The sequence below is a fragment of the Hyperolius riggenbachi genome, chromosome 8 (genome assembly GCF_040937935.1).
Source record: "Hyperolius riggenbachi isolate aHypRig1 chromosome 8, aHypRig1.pri, whole genome shotgun sequence".
NCBI lineage: Eukaryota > Metazoa > Chordata > Amphibia > Anura > Hyperoliidae > Hyperolius > Hyperolius riggenbachi.
The window spans coordinates 82,136,576-82,155,047 of NC_090653.1; the positions used below are offsets into that span (position 1 = coordinate 82,136,576).

Consider the following 18,472-nt stretch of genomic DNA (forward strand, 5'->3'; position numbering starts at 1 on the left):
GTGTAGATAGCCCTATGTGTCCTCAGTTTTAGCCAGTTCCCCCTGCATAGATAGCCATATGTCCCCCCCAGTAGGTAGCCTCCCCACATATGCAGAGTGGTTTTTAACGTGTCGCAGGGATCACTCTTCAGCCTCTGTCGCACAGCGCCTCCTCTCTATGACAATCTCAGTGTATGTACTGAGAGATGCTACTGGACGGCGTCATAGAGAGAGAAGAAGCTGAAGAGTGATCCATGCGGTCATAGCGATGACAGATGAGAAAGAACGCTCCGGATGTTAGCCAGGCAGGGGGGTCATTGGGGGAGGCACCGGAACGACCTCTGGGCTCTGCACTCAGAGGCTGGTGACTCCCGAGCCTCCGCCTTGGCCCGGCCCTGATCACTTGACAGGTAGCATATTGGGCCAATCAAAGTGTGGGAATCACTTCCATTAAAGCCACTGGACCCGCGGGGGCTCAGGGTGAGTGGGAGATACTAGGAGCGCGAGTAAGTTATCAGCGCTCATTACGCTTGCACTACAGCGCATACCATGTGCATAACTCGCGCTCCTCTCATTAGCAGCGCAGCTTAATGAATTAACCCCTATTTTTTTTGCATAGTTGCCTCTTCGCTCTTTAGAAAAACTCTCTCCAAGTGTGCGTGGAGTTAGCAGCACTTCCTGAATATTTGACGTTTTTGTATTCCTCTGTCATAAGAAAAGAAAAATAAATCAGGCAGATGAACAGCAGAGTCAGTGATAACCCTTTAGTGTCTGCAGCATCAGACAATGTATGGGCAGATCGACTAAGAGACCGATCTCTCTCTGATCGAACCTGATTGGAGGGAGATCTGTTGCCTGTCCATACACCACATGCAGCCCGATCGATTTCAACATTAAATGTCTCAGGAATCGCCTTGTGAAGGCACATCCTTCGTCTTGCCGGCGATCCCCTCACCCCAGTACGGTCCCCCCAATTTAGAATGTTCTTCGTGGGGCTTGTGTATGCAGATGGAGCCCAGAGCCAGCGACGGACAGATAAATTATATGGGCACGGGGGTGGGGTAAGGTAAGTGGGACATTTTACGTTAGGAGGGGCAGCGCCGGGAGTTCCGTTGAGTACATCACTCGTTCTGAAATCCCACGCGGTTACCGCCGCGCACCCGATCGTGTAAGTCGGCCCTACAATTTGCAGCATGGCATGTCCAATCCATACATGGCCCCAAAATTGTTTGCCTTGTCCATCAGGCATGCTCTTTGAGGCACCAATTTTCATCCGATCTGATTATAATAATCGGATGGTCGTTCGCCCGCCAAGTCTGATGTATGGCCACCTTAACCGGCTATTCTCCATCTGCCCAAAAGCCTTTGCTCTCTAATGGATGTTAAGAGAAGGGGCTTGTCATAATTATGGAAGGACCTCTTCATCACTATATGCAGCAGATCGATATTCATGAATGCAATGCATGGTGTTCTGCAGTCTGTCTGCCATGGATTATATCATTCCGATGTAAATTTGGGTTTGAGCGAAGCATTCCTCTCATTATCATTCCCTTGAGTTTGTGATAAGGAATGGAACACATACATAGCATGATGTGGCTGCCCTGCATGTTTTCAGCTATACACCTCTGTCCTCAGACACACTGGTGTACAGAGATTGCTCTGGGATACAACCCAGCTGTTGTATCATGTTCATTGGATGCTGCTGTATCCAGGCAGCTGGTCTGAGTCATAAACTAGGGTTACTAAATTAAAGACCTCGGTGTGCCTGCACACCAACATAAGAACACAATCATAAACATATAACAGAGAATGAATGAACAAGTGAGAGAATAAGCAAGTTTAAAGATAGATGCGATACACCGATACGTTATGGTGAACTACAACCCACAGGTTTTTGTGCAGTAGAATGAAAGGAAGATAACAGCATTGTGGTCTTGATTTCTGGACATTAGATGGAAGTGACAGCCTGCACTTACTATCTGTTTAAAGGAAACCTGAAGGGAGAGCGATATGGAGGCTGACATATCTTTTTTTCTTTTTGTAAACAATACCATTTACTTGGATATCCTGCTGATCCTCATCATCTAATACTTTTAGTCTTAGATCCTAAACAAGCATGCAGATCAGATGTTTCTGACCAAAAATTGACAGGATTAGCTGCATGCTTACTTCAGGCACTATTGTTGCCATAAAGCTCAGCAGGACTTGAAGCTCTAATAAGTATGTACTGTTTATCTTCACTTTCAATAAAGATGTTTGATAGCGAAAGATCAGCAGGATCAGCAGGACTGCCAGGCAACGGGTATTGTTTAAAAGGAAATAAATAAGGCAGCCTCCATATATCTCTTCAGTTGTCCTTTAAGAAAACCCTATTGCACTCTGAAAATGGATATATTAAAAGGAATGTGTTATATCCTAGATACATTGAGTGTTGTTGCTGATTTGTTAGGTCACTTTCCACAAGCAGTCGAAGGCGGCGAATGCACCGCATGTCAGCTGCTTCCGATCATCGGTCAAGAGGTTGCTTGCGCTCGGCATGGGGGGTGGACAGCCCCCCCCCCCATGATGTTGCATCCAAGCATGGCAAGATGTGACATGAGATGGTTTTTTAGCTGTGATCCACTCCTGTCTTTAGCTGTTCCCACCTTACAGTTCAGCAGGCTAGTATGTACGCCTCCAAATGTCTTCATCATACCTTCTATACCTCCATTATAGCCCATTAATGCTCTCCAAGTTATTTGAACTCTATTATTCCCCCTCACCATATTTAACTTCCGCTCTTAGCTTTTTCCTGAATCAGCCAGACCTCTATACCACCTGTTCCCACTAACATCATACCAGTTGCACCTGTGCACAGACTAACTACCTATACACCTGCCTTTCCAACCCAACCAACCATGTCAGCCACTTGCTTTAATGCTAGACATGATGAGCAGTCACTTATGTAGGCATTCTGAATACAGCCTTGATGTGCTGTGGATAGGATACAAACACAAGACTTATGGTTGAGAGTCTGTTACCTTACTAAACCAATATAGAAATGAAAAGCTATAGCCACAAACCCCAAAGACTTAACTGATCCTTTTTGACATATGAAACTCGCATCTGATAACCACGCAGTACAAGTTTACCTAGCCGAATGTTTTCTCCTTGTTCTGTTCCTGATGTAACTATCTTGATGTTATTTCCAATATTTGTTGCATGTAAGAATTGGACATGCTGCAAGATGCTGCAAGATGTTTAGGTCACACTTGGACAGCCAAGACACTTAACCCTCTGGGCGATACAATTATATCGCCCAGGAGGTGGCGCAGCACTATTTTTTTAATTTTTGTATTTTTTAAATCATGTAGCGAGCCCAGGGCTCGCTACATGATAGCCGCAGCGCAGCGGCATCCCCCCACCCACTCCGGTCGCCTTCGGCGATCGGAGTAAGCAGGAAATCCCGTTCAGAACGGGATTTCCTGCTGGGCTTCCCCAATCGCCATGGCAACGGGGCGGGATGACGTCACCGACGTCGTGACGTCGGAGGGAGTCCTGATCCACCCCTCAGCGCTGCCTGGCACTGATTGGCCAGGCTGCGCAAGGGGTCGGGGAGGGGGGGGGGGCTGCACGGCGAGCGGCGGCGGATCGGCGGCGAGCGGAAGTTACACGCAGCTAGCAAAGTGCTAGCTGCGTGTAACGAAAAAAAAATTATGCAAATCGGCCCACCAGGGCCTGAGAAATCCTCCTGCGCGATATACCCCGAGCTCAGCTAAATCTCGCTTCAGAGCTTATATATAGCAGGGGCATGCGTGCCCCTGCTAAAACGCCGCTATCCCGCGGCTAAACGGGGGTCCCTTCACCCCCAAACCCACCCCTGCAAAATCAATGACCAACTTGGTCGTAGATTTTGCTGCTGCTGGAGGCAGGGCTAACGGCTGCAGCCCTGCCTCTCAGCGCCGTCTATCAGCGGCGCATCGCCGCCTCTCCCCCACCCCTCTCAGTGAAGGAAGACTGAGAGGGGCGGGGGAGAGGCGGAGATACGTGCTGACAGACGCGCGAGAGGCAGGGCTGCGGCCATTAGCCCTGCCTGAATCAGGAAGTGATCCCCGGGACTTCTCGAGGGGATTTGGGGGGTAAGGGACCCTCGTTAAGCCGCGGGATAGCGGCGTTTTAGCAGGGGCACACATGCCCCTGCTATACATAAGAGCTGAAGCGAGATTTATTCTCGCTTCAGACTCTCTTTAAAGAACTTCTGAACTGAGAGGGATATGGAGGCTGCCATTTTTATTTACTTTTGAACAATACCAGTTTCCTGGCTTCCAACTGATCTGTTTGGCTGCGATAGTATCTAGATCACACCTGAAGCAAACATTGAGATAATCCAGTCAGATTTCAGTCAGAAACATCTGATCGGCATGCTTGTTCAGAGTGTATGGCTAAAAGTATTAGAGGCAGAGGATCAGCAGTTCAACCTCTGTGATGTAAGGTGCAAAGCTGTGAAAAAATCAGGGGCGTTGCTAAGATCCTAAGAGATCAGGGGCACTTTTGGGCACTCCATTCAAAAAATGGGTGTGGCCATGCAACAAGTGTGGTCATGGGTGGAGCCAAATTTACATGAACTCAGCAGTCTAAGTAGGCCTGTCCAGCAAATTGTTGAATGAAGCCCCCCTCTCCATTAATACAAATAAAATAAAAATGCAGCATATCACATAAATAGGCAGTGTCACTTAAACATAACTATGCAGGGTTACCTGGCTTCTGTTCTGGCTAATGTGGCTGGCCTACTGCCAGGTTATCTGGCAATCCCCCCATAGTATTTCGTGACCTTCTAGAGGACCCCCTCCCATGCTCCCAAAGGCCTCCCATTGGGGCACCACATCTACACGTTCCCACAACAGCTCCCTGCATGCCCCTATAAAGGCATCACAATGCCCAGCATGGCACCACAGCACCCAGTATGCCCACATAGAGGCACCGCAGCACCCAGCATAACCCCGATGGAAGCACCACAGCACCACAGCTCCCAGCATGTCCATCATTGAGGCACCACAGACTCTGCCTGGGGGGAATATCTGGGGCACCACAGAATAGATCCGAGGCACGTGCCACTGATCTTCACATTATACACATTGCTGTCTTATGATTTCTCCATATTTGGCCTCAATGTTAGTTTTCTTTACTGTGGAATTGCCTTTTTATGTACGTGTATGAAGTGAGACATCATCTAGAGTCATAAATTGTGACTGCCCCATTCTCCCTCAGTCAGCTGCTCCCATTTGCAAACTGTTACCATCTCCAAAAGTCTCAAGGACAAAAAAATTAAAGAAATCGTCACCAATGGGAACACGGGCCGCAGGTTCTAACCTATTTCCACATCATCATCCAAACCTAAACTAAAGATTTTAACAAACTATTTAATACAATATTGTCACACTTGTACATTTATGTAAAATTTTTAATTCTCCTTCTTATCCAGGGAGTCGCCGGGTGAAAAAAGGAACAGGCTTAAGTGAAAATGATTCCAGGAGGGCGGCGAGAAGGAATGAATCCTGGGAGATCAGATGAATCCAAGGAAGACCGTGAGGAACGAATTTTAGCCATGCTGGGCATTATTGGAACCATATTAAACCTGCTGGTTATCATTTTTGTCTATATATACACAACAATATAAAACCAGAGTCCAGAGTGAAGTCCAGAGGAAACCTCATTGTCACACACCTTTTATAAGGAGTCTGTAATCTACCAGGTTTCTCCAAAATACTGGATTATAAAACACTACATATTTATGGAATGCTCACTGCTTGGTTCATTGCGAAATCCCTTGATTACCCCAGTGTAATTTGCTCACAGTATAGGCTGGATGCTACAGCTATTACGTACAAGCACAAATAGGACAGGGAATGCATCCCACTGCCATGCATCTGACTTTCTGTGCCCCTGCTGTACAGCGCAACATTGTAGGACAACATCTCTTCCATCTGTTGCTGTATCGTACGGAGGGTTGGTCAAGAGCATTACATGGACTCCATTGCAAAGCCATGAAGTGTCTGCTAATCAAAGTGCTGGAAATAGGGACGTCCTAACCACCTAAAGGATGTGGTCTTACAAAACTAAAAGAGCATCCACATGGTCCGTCTTTGGTGATGGAACATGGGTGGTTTCACATTATCTACACCAAAAGGTTCCAAGAGGATGGTTTCTTTATTATCCAAGACAAAAACAAACTATTGTCTGCATTGCCTGAAGCTTGAATATCCTACTGATGTGCGAAGCTAAGGTACTGAGTGTTATTAAGTTACAAAGTAAACAGGGCTAATAATCTAACATTTCTGAAGTATAACCTTGTTATGGTAGACGTTGATGCCAGTATTAAGGCTCCCATGTTGATCAGATGTCAAGTCATAGTAAGGTACATTTAAAAGCAGCAACTTAAATGTTTGGAAAAGGGTTGTTTTCCAAGTTACAGAAGTTTGGTCTTTTAACCCTACCCAATAGTCTACAGTCTGTGCTTGACCCACCTCCCCCTTCCAAAGAGTCCATCAGTGGCCAGTTTCCACACTGTAGCCTCCAAAGAGCCTCATGGGCCATCCTTTGTTATACTGGACTTACGAATTTTACCTTAAGTCAAAATTCCATTGCCATAATGAATATTTCAGTGTAGCTTCTACAGCCCCAAGTTCTGAGTATCTACTATGAAGCTGAAAAGCTGCTATCTGCCATAGGTTATGTTTGTACTTCTTCGAGAAATTTGTTAACTCATCCCCTCCCCAGTTTGCACCAAAACGCATAGCGAGTTCTGTGCCATTATTGTCAAGGGAATGGTTTCCATTGTGGATTTTTGACAAGAGACATCCTACTTGCTGCAGTCTAGGTATAGTTGTCGGGAAACATGTCCTCTAGAGAGATGGAGAGGAATGCTTGTAAAATATAATATTTTACATGTATTTTAATGAATGTCGTTGCAGCTGGGAAATGAATATTGAAAAACCATGCAGTATGAGCAAAAACACATCCAACCGTAACTCATGCAAAAAAATTATTTTAGTAATCGGTTTGCAAATGAGGAAATGGGTCCTTAGAGATTATTTAAATAAAGGCATCAAACGTGTCTTGGTGTCTTGCAGAGAGTTGTCAGGTGTTCTGGAGAATATCAGCTGCTGAGCCATATGCAGGCCAGTCATTCCTGATGGACCAGGAGAGGTAATTTATGAGATAAACAGATAAGGAGAGATCAATCACTGGCTAAACAGATAAGAAGAGATATGTTAGATAGGATAGAGTAAATCATGAGTTAATAAGCAAGTGAGATAATTCACGTTTAATGAGTCAATCACAAACTCACATAGCAAACCGTTAAAGTGCATTACTGCTAAGAAGCACACCTGAGATCCTTTCAGTAAATGGTCTGCATTGAATTCCATAAACTGGAGATAAGAAGCAAAGAGTACTTTATGACTTTAACTAGACATCCCCTTCACTTTACACAGGGGGCTTGATTCACAAAGCGGTGATAACCCAGTTATCACGCCTAAAAGACTTTAGGCGTGATAACCATTGCACCACGCTGGTGAAAAGCCCCTTATCACGCCTAAACTCAGTTTAGGCGTGATAAGTTTAGGCGTGATCAGTTTAGATAAGTTTAGATTGCGTGCAAAGTCCTTGAGCGCAAAGAAGCTCCATTAAACTCTATGCGACGTTTCGCGCGCACCAGACTTTGCTAGCGCAAAACTTTTGATCAGATGTGCACTGCGGTGCTAATTCAGTTGGTGCTACAGTTATCACGCCTAAACTTATCACGCCTAAACTGAGTTTAGGCGTTATAAGGGGCTTTTCACCAGCGTGCTAACAGTTTGCACCGCTTTGTGAATCAAGCCCAAGGTCTGCTCTGCCCAGTAGACCTCATTTGCTAAGGTTCTGAAGGGCTACAGAAGAATGGTAAAACTAAATGACCCCACTATCCTGGTATTTAGTGGCCAAAGTAGGCCACAGTGCACCAGGTTGAGGGTTGGTAAAAGGTTAGGGAAGTAACAGTCGTGCAACATGCATATGCCATGAGAATTTTTTTGTAATATGCTGTGCCTTTCCAGGATGTATTAGAAGACTATCTTCTACAACCATTATTTTTAATTTTCACAGTCCTTGCTATGGTAAGGTCCGCTATAGTCCAAGCCAGGGTGGCAGAGTTTTGCCGCTTAAACAGACGGTATAATTCCTGCTCGGATTTGCTGGAACACTAAGGTTGCCCAGCATTCTACCACCATGAAACAAACCCCCCTTACCCACCTTCATAATCTCCATCAGCTGGTTGGGTGACTTTACTGAGGGTTGCAAAAGATGGCAAGTTTTTCTAAACAACAGAGCTTTCTCTTAGTTTTCATTACGTTAGGTATTGAGATATAAGGGTTTGTAATAGTTAAAATGATGTCATGGACGAAGAGGCTAAACTTGAATTCCTCGTCTGACACTGTATAGCCTTGTATGTTTTGATTTAGACAAGACAAATACCATTTCTGTCGGATTCAAAACACCAGAGCTGCAGCCTCTAGGGCTGCAAAACACCAGAGCTGCAGCCTCTAGAGCTGCAAAACACCAGAGATGCAGCCGCTAGGGCTGCAAAACACAAAACACCTGAGCTGCAGCGCGCTCAGTAGGCAGTAGCAGTGTAATGCTGGGAATACACGGGTCGTTTTTGAGCCAGATAGATGGCTCGATAGAGAATTTCCAACATGTCCAATCTCCCGCTTGATCGTTTCGCCGCTCAATTTGTGATAGCAGTGAATGGAAAAAGATAAGAAAAATGAGAGAAAGATAAGAGAATAGAGTGCAGAATTTAGCGGCGAAAAAATCGAACGGGAGAATCAAGCGGCAATAACGAGCCTTGTATGACCAGCATTAGCCAAAGCACTCCTAGCCCTAGTGTCTAGCCCAAGGACTCCTTACTGATTAGGTGCTGGCTTACTGAAGAGGAAGAGCCGAGATTAGAACACTGGCCTCCTGTGTCACAGTTCGACCAGAGTTTTAACCATTACACTATCCAGCCACAAATATATCTTGCCTGGCTCTATAATTGTTAATGGCTGGAGACAATGGGCATCCTTGGCGCATGCCTCTCTAAATCTGAATTGGGGGATTTGGAGAACCTGGCAGCTTTAAAGTGGCCTAAGGGTATGGGTACATTTGGGCTAATCATTTAGGATTGTTACCTGATATACCCAAATGTTAGATATCATTAAATAGGAAGCCTGAAATGAGAAGAATAGAGAGCCTGTCATTGCCAATTTCATTTTAGTTAAAAATGGCAGCCTCCATAATCCTTGCACTGCAAGTTTCCTTCAAGTGCATGTGCAATGTTTCCTGGAGAGCATTATACCGTGCGTCTCAAGCGGAGTCCATTAGTGTCACTAGTTTCCAGAGAAATTTAAATATTGGCTCCGTACAAAATGGCTTCACTTTGCTGAGCAACAGTGACAAATGCACTTTAAATCTGAGGGAAATTATAGTTTTAAAGATTTGTTGCTCTATTTTGCCTTCATAAACCTAAATATTCAGTGGAACATTTCATAGTCACAGTTTTTTTTTACTTTTCTTCATACACCCTTTAACATGATGGCATTTATCTGGGCCAGTGTTTAGTCATACAGGCCCTGCAGGCAGCCCACCCCTGTGCTATGTGACTCAGTGTTCGCTGCTTATATCCAAATGCTCATGGTTTAATGCCAGCCGTGGCTCTCCTAGAGTTTTACAGCCTCTGCAAGTGCAGCAACCTCCTGGGTAGAGACAGATTTCCAGTCCTAACCAGCTTACGCTAACCACGCAATTATTTTTACACAAGGAAGATCTGTTTGCATGCAGAGCTCAACCATGCTGTAAATAATCTGACTGATCATCAAAACACATTCTGTTGTTTAAAGTATAGTAACCATCGGTGGGGCCCTTTGCCGAGACAACAGCTTATTAAAGGCGTCTTGAGGACAGTTAGGATAGAAAGATGGTTGTTATGGGATACTGATTATCTCTTTATATAATATCCCTGTATCTATGCGTTCGCTATGTCCCTGTGTCAGTGCTTTTTTGCACTGCGCATGTGCAGGGAGGGACGCAGAGACACTGAGGGAGGACGGGGCCAGAAGGGGTGGGCGTGTGCGCTCGTGCGCATGCGCGCGGCGGAGTGGTGACAGACCTAGCCTGTTTTAAACGGGCTAAGGTCACTAGTCTTCTATAATCCTGAATTTTACAAAGGCGTTTAAATAGGGGTGTAACTAGAAATCTCACCCCTGCAAAACTTTGGATGCCCCCCCCCCCCTCGTTTTCTGCACAGGTAAACTGAGAACAAATGTTATACAATTGGCTAGTGCACACTTAAATGTGTTTTCCCTATGCAGATATAAACTGACAGCAGTGAAGCAAGCATTTTCTCTATCATAGATAGGGTCATCTTTGCAAGAAGCCCCTTAACCTACTAGTTTGGCTTTTTCGGATGTAGTAGAAAATCAGAGCGGTAAGAAAAAACCCAGGCACACATGGGGAGATGCTACATGCCAATTGTGTTCTGTCTAGGGTATACATATAGGCCACTAGCTCCTCAAGGCGCTAACCATGTAGTAGTTGCTGCTCATATTACTATATTATATTAATATTAATTATTGGAATTCCCCCTTCGGATAACTACAGTAAGTATCAATAACATAAGGGCAGGAGCGTAACTACGATTCATGGGGTCACCGGCAAAACATTGATGGTATGCCCCAGTGTTCATACCCTTTCCCTTGCTGACCCACACAGCCTGGAGGCCCATTTAGCAAGTGTCATAAAACAAGTGTGGACATTGTAATCTTCACACCCATAGCAAGTGTAGTAACAAAAACACCTGATCTGGAGCATAGACCCCTTTATCAGAAGGAGTGAACTAGTTGTTGGGGCCCTCTTACAGCTCTGGGCCCCCCTGCGGTCACAGGAGCTGCTTCCTTGTAATTACGCCCCTGTTTAGATGGTCAGGGAGGAATACTCTCAGAGATTAGTGTGAGGCTATCATACTAGCATGTCAAACTCTGGCCTGCGGGCCAAATCTGGCCCTCAGAGCCATTAAATTTGGCCCTCAAGTGGTTTCCCCACTTTGCATTATGTTTGGCCCACTCAGCGCTGCGTAATATGTTGGCGCTTTATAAATACAATAAATAAATAGACCACCAGGGAAACAATATTGGAGGTGAAGTCCTATAAAACCAGGAAAGGCATATGGGGGAGGGGGAAAGCACTAAATACCAGGGAAATGTATAGTGGAGGGTGGGGGCCACTAGACACCAGGAAACTGTATAGGGGCGGGTGGGGGGGACTAGACACCTAAGAACTTTATAAGGGAGGCAGGTGACCACTAGACATTGAGGTTGGCTGCAACTTGGTCCCAGTGGTCAATTTTGGCCCACTCTGTATTAAAGTTTGACACCCCTGCCTAGGGTTAAATAAAGGTTAACATATGGTTCTTGGTTATGACTAAATACAAGTATTGCTATTACACCTTACTGTTGGGTAACATTTAAAGGGTTCATGGTAAATTCCACTGTTTGCCAGTAACTGCAAAACAGATGATTAAACTGCAAAACAGATGATTAAAAACAATTAGGCAGTGTGCCTTAAAAATATTATCATTAAGTATGCCCTCAAAACATAATCAGTCTGCATGCCCCCTAACTTAAGTGCCCCAAAATATATATCAGGCATTGAGTTCCGAAAACATAATAAGGCAATGATCCCCAAAACACTATCAGGCACTGTGCTTCCAAATATAATTAGGCATTAGTAGTAGTAATATTACCTATATTCTTCTAGCGGCTTTCCCCAGCGCCCAAATTACAGCGACACCCTTTTTAGATGCACACATTAGACTAACTTAGGTTCATTTACTACAATAGGAGAATACTGGAGACCATAAGTGATCCTGCCAATCTGGACCGGATTTGTAAAAAAAAAACCCAACAACTCCCTTGTAAGTCATATCAAAACATAGTTGGGCTGCTAGATGGCCAGGAAGTTAGCAGCTGTGCGACTACAGGCACAAGCACTTACAGAAATTGTGGGCAAGTGAGAGTCTGAAGCTGTAGCACCGCCTAGAACATGGTTTTCTCTGAAGTGGCCCTATAATTCCTCTCAGGCTGTAAGGATGCACACAATGCACGGTTACTACATCACCAATAGCTCTCAAAAATAGGGCTCTAGCCTCTACTGAGCTCTTGTGAGTCCATATAGCTGGTTAAAAATACAGCTAAGTACTCGACTGCCAACACCTTCCCCCATGTGACCACTGCCTGGCTTTGGGATTGGTGCAGAGGATAGGTGACCACACCACTAAGACGCTGGGAGGGAGCATGTTCCAGGTGGGAAAGTTGTGTCAGGGGTGGGTTGAGGTTATGCATGAGGCATAAGGAGGCCTGGCTGAGAGACTCATTTTGGATATATGCAGCTTGGCCACCATTTTGCTGTCATGCCATCCTCCACAAAATCATTTTAACCTGAGTTTGTTAAGCAATTAACACCGAGTGACATTACGCAGTAGTGTTTTACCTCCAACCTTGCTGGTTATGTTGCCACTACATAAGAAGCAATCTGTATCTCCTGGCCATTCTCCCAGAGGCTCTGTATTCTACACTAACGATTCTCAGCTTTATTAATATATGTACGTATATATCTATATTCCTCTATCAAGTCTACTGTTTACTGAGCTTCCAAGGATGAGGTCCACCTTGTCTCAGAAAACCCTTGATATGTGTACTGTACGTCTGTTCACCCCAATTGTGTAAAAATCTAATCCAAAGATTTCCTTGTGCTAAGAAGTAATGTCAGCTCTTTTTCATACTGTATACTATTTATTGAAATGTTCCTAAATCTTTATACTGTTATGAGGAAATAACTTTTAAAAGCAGAAGTACTGCCTGGACCTGTCAGAAGTGCCCCCTCCTCAGTGCATATAGGTATGTGAAAAAGAGGACCTGTATTTTTAGTCCGTATTACTGAAATATGTTCTAAAATCTACTCCTACCAAACTTCTATTTTAGAATGAGTGGAATACAACTTTGTCCTGGTTTGACTGGAGTTGATTTACACTTTGAGAAGACATTTACTCACAATGAAAAAACCCCCCGAAAAAAACAGTGCAAGTGAATTTCTGCCAAGTTTTTATTGCAATCCTTACTTCCTTTCCAAATGGGACCACATGCATGCATTTAGGCTAAAGGTAGGCACATTGGTGTCACCTAGGTGGTTAATGATGTTTAAATGGAGACTTAAAGAGAACCTGTACTGAGTAAAAATATTTAAAATAAACACATGAGGTAACTTCAAATGAACATTACATAGTTACCTTGCCATCAGTTCCTCTCAGAAGCTCACCATTTTCTTCTGACAATGATCCCTTCCAGTTCTGTCAATATTTTGTCAGATCTGAAATATATCAGTTGCTGTCAGTAAAATATCAGTTGCTGTCAGTTATAGCTGAGAGGAAAACTGATGTACCAGGTAAATGTCCATGTTTCCCTATGGCTCAAGTGGGCGATGTTACAGTTTAACTGTGTGCTGACCAGAAAGCTTTTATGGGTAATGGCCATTTTCAAAATGGAGGACGGAAAATTCCCTTGATCACAGTGAACAAACAGGACGCAGGAGAGGAGAAAGACACTGAGGAGTAGACTACATGAAAGGTAAGTATGACTTGTGAATGCTTATTTTGACTTTTTTAATTTTCAGTTCAGGTTTTCTTTAAAGGGAACCTGAAGCGAGAGGTATATGGAGTTACTGGAGGGGTGAGGCAGGTGTCACCTGCAGAGGGGGTGACATCAAGCTCCAAATGAGAGTGGATTAAGGCTGTGTAAATATAGACTTTTTTTTCTTTTTACGAACAAAAAGTATTATCGGTTTTGTTTAGCCTGGTGAGGTTGGAGGTTAATAGGGTAAGACAGTGGTGACATCATGAGTTTCTGCACCGGGTGACACCAACTCTAGTGACGCCTCTGACACATACCCGTCTAGGCTGCACAGTGAGACAGGAGATACAGTTCACAACATTTCTGCTTGCTGCTCATGTACAACATTGCTGATTAACTGAATAAATGCACACAAGAACCATTGGGTTCTAAAGTTTTATGAGGGGTGCAAAATACGTATTTATGTTATGGATCAGGGACAGATTAGGGTTGAAAGATTAAGGTTAAAAGATATAAGTTCCCTTATCCATTGCATACATGATGTAAGTTCCCATATACATTGTAAGTATATTCATTACTTAAAGGATACATCAGAGCAACCTAAAAATAAAAAAATCCACTTACCTGGGGCTTCCTCCAGCCTCTGCCAGCCGTCCTGTGCCCACACTGCAGCTCAGCTCCACGCTGGTCGTCCGGGGTCCCCTCCGGCGCAAGATGTCCACTGCGCCTGAGCGAGCGGCTCTCAGAGTCGCGCTGACATCATCCGGACTGTACTGCGCAGGCGTAGTAAGTAGTTCTGTGCCTGTGCAGTACAGCCCGGATGACGTCAGTGTGACTCAGTGAGCCGCACGCCGGAGCGCAGGAAGATGCCGACCTGGTGAGGTCCTGCACCGGAGGGGACCGGGAACCACCAGAGCGGCGGGAAGGGCACAGAACGGCTGATAGGGGCTGGAGGAAGCCCGAAGTAAGTGGATTTTTTATCTTTAGGTTGCTTGGCCCTTCCCTTTAAACAAATTAAATTTAGTCCCTGATTGCTTCCCAATAAAAGTTGGAATTATAATAATTAATTACTGATTTTGCTCCCCTGAAGACACGAGGATCACCTGGCTGCCTATTAATTACAGACACAGAAGGGAAAATATGAGTGTTGTCTGGAAAGTAACAGTAACTCAAAAAAGTAACTCAATCAATTAACTGGTTAAGGTTCTTGGACCCTGAATCTATATCCAAGATTAAACGGCTCAGTGCAGTGTGTGCACATGCATGCTCGCTACTACTGTCAATGTTCGTGCACATGCGCACATCCGTTCAAAAGCGAATGATTGCTGCTATGGCAAATAGCAGCAATCATTTATTAAAAGTTAGGGGAGAAAAAGTTGTAAAAGTTTTTCAAAAAAAGTTTAAGTGACAAGATCACAAAAAAGATTTTTTTTTTTGTCCGGTCAAGTTTTTAAGGGAGTCTGAAGTGAACGTAAAAAAAAATAAAAAAATCTCACCTACGGACCTAAGGAGAGGGAAGACTCTGGGTGCTTACGGTCCCCGCGTTCCCCCGCAGGCTCTCCCGTTAGCAGTCTACAACACATGGGTGGTAGACTGCTTTCTTCCGCGTTGGGCTGGCTTCGGGAGTCTTTGGAAGCACTTGGGCTTCCGAAGATGCGCCGCTCCATACGTGCGAGCGCCCTCTCTTGTGCTCTTGCGCGTTCGCAGTACAGAGCCGCCAGTCTTCGGAAGTCTGAGTGTTTCCGAAGGACCCAGAGCCTTCCCTCTCCTTAGGTGAGTATCAGGGGTTTTTTTGTTTTTTTTTTACATTTCCTTCAGACTTGCTTTAACCCCTACCTAGCCTATTAATCCCATGTTAACCCTTTGTATCTCTGAACCTGTTTATACACCTGTAATGACTGCTGCCTATAGAGATCAGAATGTGATTGCTAGGGGACAGTTTGGGAGCCCTAATACTCTACAGATGCATTGCTTTGCAATTGCTTAGAGATGCATATGTACACTGCTGAACTGTCGCATTAGAAATCACAAACAATAACTACAGGCATGCATGTTGAGAACAATGGTCTGCCACATGACCAAATAGTAATGAAAGAGAATATGTAATATCATTATCATCATGGATCACTCTTGGTTAAAGGGAAGGTCCAATGAAAAAAAAACAACAAAACTACTTACCCTTGGCTTCCTCCAGACCCTTGCAGCCGTCCTTTGCCCTCGCCGCAGCTCTGGTGGTTCCCAGTCACCTCCGGTGCAGCTGCTGACCTTGCCAGGTCGGCATCTACTGCGCCTCAGCGAGTGGCTCTCGGAGTTGCGCTGACGTCATCCACACTGGATGACATCAGCGCCACTCCAAGAGCCGCTCGCGGAGGCGCAGTGAGCATCTTGGATCGGAGCGGACCCCGAGCCACTGGCTGGGAGCGTAGCTGCGGCGAGGGCATAGGATGGCTGCAAGGGGCTGGAGAAAGCCTAGGGTAAGTACATTTTTGTTTTTTATGTAGTTCGGATGTGTCCTTTAATGTCTTCTGGCCGCTGCTATGGGAATCACACTTGCCCTCCTCCCTCTTATCTTATTTTGCTGCTCGGCAGGAGGCAACTAGTGCATTTGTACAGTGTTGTACATGAACTGTTGCCTGAGCCAATTCCCAATGATCTATTTACGTGACAAGTAACTCAAGCAAAATTGTTATCTCATTGATCACCTCTGCTGGAAGGCAGAGAGTCAAGCAGCAAATCTGTATGCTGATCATGGGTAAACTGTCATCTAAGGTCATCATGAAAGATATTTTTGTGTGCCACATACCCAACATGTTTATAAACTGGTGAAGCTCAAGAGCAATATGTGTTTATCCTTTGAGGCTGTATTGACAGAGCTTGCTGTCCATAATACATGTATGCAATTGCCATTTGTTGGTGTTTTCCATCTGGTTTGTAAGTAAAGCCTACAAATGCTTAATAATCCACATGTTACAGAGGAAGAGAAGACAGAGAATATTACATGAGCTACAGAGAGTCTTGCATGGCTTGAAACTCATGCTTTTCATAAAATCTGACATGGGACCATCACAAATTTCCACCAGAGTGACCGGTTGTGTTGGGAGTAATTGTTTACATCAGCTAACGATTTAGAAGAAGTTCAGGTCCTCTACTTTCCTAAGATATATTCCCTCAGGATTTTTGAGAACTACGCGGAGGTGAATTGCAATGAAAAGAATTGAAAACTGCCTCTGTAATCTCTTCAGCGACGTTGTCTTATAAGTGCTAAAAAAAAATGTTTGTTCTTCCAAGTTTTTTTCTGATATTCACAGATGGGACACGGGAAATGTTATTTTATGTGTGGTGCAAAAAAAAAAAAGCGGAGGTTAAAACATTTACACGTTGGTCTTCCATGGGACTTGTACAAAATGGGAAAAGGAAAAAAAAAGTTTTACTTCTGTAGAGGTGGACAAAATACTTTGTTAATCTAGGAGGCCACCCTCAGAAGAAATGTATTTTCTATGTATTTCTTGATAAAAAATAAAATAAATAAAGGCAATAAAAAATAAGGCTTGGGTATTTTTGGGAATCCAATTTATGCCTAAATGAGAAGCCCGTTTTTCTCCCCCATTCTGTTACACCCAATTCTTTAAAGGGTACCTGAGATGAATAAAAAGAAGAAATGTATACATACCTGGGGCTTCCTCCAGCATCCTTCAGGCTGATCGGTCCCTTGCCCTCTTGCTCCACCCCCTGGATCCTCAGCTATGGGTCCCGGTAATTCGGCTAGTCGGCACAGGCACAATCCGGCCGCATGCACTCTCCCATCAGACGCAGAACTCTCCCGGCGACAGGAACGTGATGGTGGACACGCGCATGTGCACTACACCCCGACTTCTGAAATGACAGCGACCCGTAGCAGAGGATCCAGGCGGCAGAGGAGGACGGCGAGCCTGAAAGGTGGCTGGAGGAAGCCCAAGTATGTATAAATTTCTTCTACCAAAGCACGATCTCACTGCCTGCTGCAGTTTTTGTGTGATAGCACGTAGGTATACTCTATATTATATCAAAGTACTATGCGGCTTAAAGTCTCGCCACTCATCGCCCAAAAATCATGCTACACGTAACAATGATTGTACAAAAACCCACAATGCAACGCTGCGAAAATTGCTGCAAATCGCAATCAGAATCGCGTGGATTTGCAGTAGAAAGACACAGAAGAAAATATGTCTGATATTTTTGTGTGGATTACATTAAACAATGACACACAGTCAGGCCCGGATTTCTGGGAAGGTCACAGAGGCCATGGCCCAGGGCGATAAAAATTAGCAGGGCGCAGGACTTGGAGAGATAAGAGGTCACATGTGAAAGTAAATCACCTCTCCTGCTTTGCTCTGGTCTGCCTGAATTCCAGAGATCCCTGCATCTCTCTTACTTGTGCAAAGTGTGTGTTATGGCAGTCAGCATCTGCTGTCACCTGTATGATGAGAGGGGACAAACAATCTGCTGTGAGAAGAAAAATATATGGGCTCAAGTAGCAGAACTCTTGAGTTCGGATTCGTTTTTTTTCATGCAGCACACATTAACGGGCACCAATTAGCAGCTCTCCCCCTCCCTGACTGATGTTAGTTTATTACTAGTAGGTCAGTGCTGTTAAAGACCTCAGATTTGTCAAATGTATGACTTTTTTTTTCCTCCTAGAGAATGACAACAACATTCTTTGTGGTACAGTTTATCTCTTTCCTGGCTTTTTTTGCCAGCAAAGTACTGTGTTGACCATCAGTGAAAGCAGGATGTTTTGAAACAGAATGACAACTGTGTTACATTTATTTATATTT

General features: G+C 44.6%; 1 protein-coding gene across 16 annotated transcripts in view; it reads right to left on the minus strand.

Annotated features, from left to right (window-relative positions):
- The window catches only part of HIPK4 (homeodomain interacting protein kinase 4), a 546,520-nt gene that overhangs the window by 94,351 nt on the left and 433,697 nt on the right, over positions 1-18,472 (minus strand). Inside the window, exon 7 of one of the 16 annotated variants that reach the window (XR_011023515.1) lies at positions 18,035-18,111. The exons of the other annotated variants lie outside the window; for them this stretch is intronic. The gene's annotated coding sequence lies outside the window, so the exon portion shown is untranslated. Of the gene's footprint in view, positions 1-18,034; positions 18,112-18,472 lie in introns of those variants that run through there. 16 annotated transcript variants of the gene reach the window in all.